This window comes from Oratosquilla oratoria, chromosome 8, assembly GCF_046742065.1.
Source record: "Oratosquilla oratoria isolate Oo_2021 chromosome 8, ASM4674206v1, whole genome shotgun sequence".
NCBI lineage: Eukaryota > Metazoa > Arthropoda > Malacostraca > Stomatopoda > Squillidae > Oratosquilla > Oratosquilla oratoria.
This window is the reverse complement of record NC_134784.1, coordinates 42,639,171-42,641,670: the sequence shown is the minus strand read 5'-3', so window position 1 is coordinate 42,641,670 and position 2,500 is coordinate 42,639,171.

Below are 2,500 nucleotides of genomic sequence, written 5' to 3'. Positions count from 1 at the left end.
CCTCCTCTTCTTCGTTAACATGTTTGCACACTCTTCCTCTTCTTCGAGAGTTTCTCGGAATCTCTCACTCGCTTCTATCCGTTTTGCACTAGGTAGACTGCGGTGCAATCATCTTTATACTCTTTATATTTGTTCACTTTTTTTTTGTTTATCATTTTCTAATCTCTACTTTGCTCACTCTTTCCTTACCTTACTCAATGGTTATTTTGCTATTTTTATTATTACTGTTCATCACACTACAATGGATTACAAAGGAGGAACATGCCGACAGGAGACCCTTCGTTCAAGAACTAGGTCGGATGCGAAATATATATATATAGAAATTATGTTATCAATAATAATAAATAAAATAAACGAGTGAATAAGTAGGTAAAGTTAAGTAATGAACAAACAGGTAAATAGTAAATAATAATAGATTGACAGATATATAATAATAAATTATAATCAATCAAATAATAATAGACATATGATAACAAACAAATAAAATAAAACAAATGGCAGGCATTACATGATCTTGCTTAGGTGTGTATCTAAACGAAACTTAAAGCTTCGAATTAAACTACATTGGACTGCCTCTGCAGGAAGTTTATTCCCTTCATTAACTACACAGCTGGTGAAGTCGTTTCCCCCCACTTCCAAATAAAATCTATTTCCTGACAGCATGGAACCATTATTTCTTGTCAGATTGTCACTTAGTGTAAAAAAATTGTCACTTTTGATGTCAATTCTCTTTAGAATCTTAAAGATCTGTTTAAAGTCACCTCTGAGTCTACTTTTTTTTTGTTTTTTTAAGGGAAAACAGATTCATATGTTCTAGTCGATTTACGTATGCTTTATTTTTTATATTTGGATTCAGTTTTGTGGCTTGCCTTTGTACTTTTTTTGTCAATGTCTTTTAGGGGATTCGATGACCATACACAAACAGCATATTCCAAATGTGGACGAACTACCGATTTATATAGCTCGAAGTCAAAAGATCGCGCAATCAGTCTTAGAATCTTATTTGCTTAATCAGAGGCGGAAATACACTGCTTAGATGAATTGAGATCGTTACTGATAATTACGCCAAGATCCTTTTCGCTATCCTCTTTTGTTAACAAATTTCCAAATAGCTTGTAAACGTACTTACTGTTATTTTTACCTATGAGCACAACCTTGCATTTACTTGTGTTAAATTTCATTAGCCTCTTTTCAGATCATTGATGCAGTTGATCTAAATCTTCTTGAATATCTAATAGGTTTAAGTGATCATTTGGCATTCCGCACAGTCTTGTATCATCAGGAAATTTGGAGACAATATATTTCAGTCCGTGGTCTATATCATTTATACACACACTGAATAGAAGTGGCCCAAGAACGGAACCCTGAAGAACTCCACTCGTAACATTTTTCCATCTAGAAGTTTTGCCAATTAGAACAACTCTCTGTTTTTGATCGTTTAACCAATTACTAGTCCAACTTAATGGGCTACCACTTACTCCGTGTGAAGCTAATTAAGTAAGTAGTCTTTCGTAGGGGACGGTATCAAAATCTTTTGTAAAATCTAGGTATATTAAATGTATATTGTTTCTTTTGTCATAATCCGAGATGACCGTGTTGTAGAGTTGAAGTAAGTTTCTAAATGATGTTCGATAGCATTTCAGATCAAAGTTTCCATAATTTTTCCTACAATTGAAGTCAAGCTTATAGTCCTGTTATTTTATTTTTTTACTCTTTCTCTTCCTCCTCGTCGTCCTCCTCCTCCTCGTCGTCGTCGTCGTCCTCGTCGTTGTCGTAGTCGTCATCGTCGTAGTCGTCGTCGTCGTAGTAGTCATCATCATCATCATCAGCAGCAGCAGCAGCAGCAGCAGCAATCATCATCATCATCAGCAGCAGCAGCAGCAGCAGCAGCAATCATCATCATCATCATCATCATCATCATCATCATCATCATCATCATCATCATCATCATCATCATCATCATCATCATCATCATCATCATCATCATCACCCCCACCACCCCCACACCCACCACCACCACCACCACCACCACCACCCTCTCTCCTCTTCCTTCCACCCTGGTACTTCAAATTCCAGTTCTTTCTACTATTCTAGTCTTTCTCCTCCTCTTCCTCCTGTTCTATCTTCTCTTTCTTTCTTCTCCTCTTCCTCCTTTCCTCTTCCTCCTTTTCCTCTTCCTCCTACTCTTTTTTCTCCTCCTTCTTCTCCTTCTCCAGGACCACCTCCACCTCCATCTTGACTTCCATTTCTACTTCTACTTACACCACCTCCTCCAACTCTACTCCCACCCCAAATTTCCACCTTCACTTCTAAATCAAAATCAAAGTGAAAATCCATCTTCTCCTCTACTCATCTTTTTCCTCATCCTCCTCATTCTCATTATCTCATCATCCTCGCCTTTATTCCATTCATCTTCACCCTGTTCTTACTCCTATTTTTCGTCTTCCCACTCTTTGTCCTCAACGTCCTCGTCCACCCTTTTCTCCTCATATTCTTACTC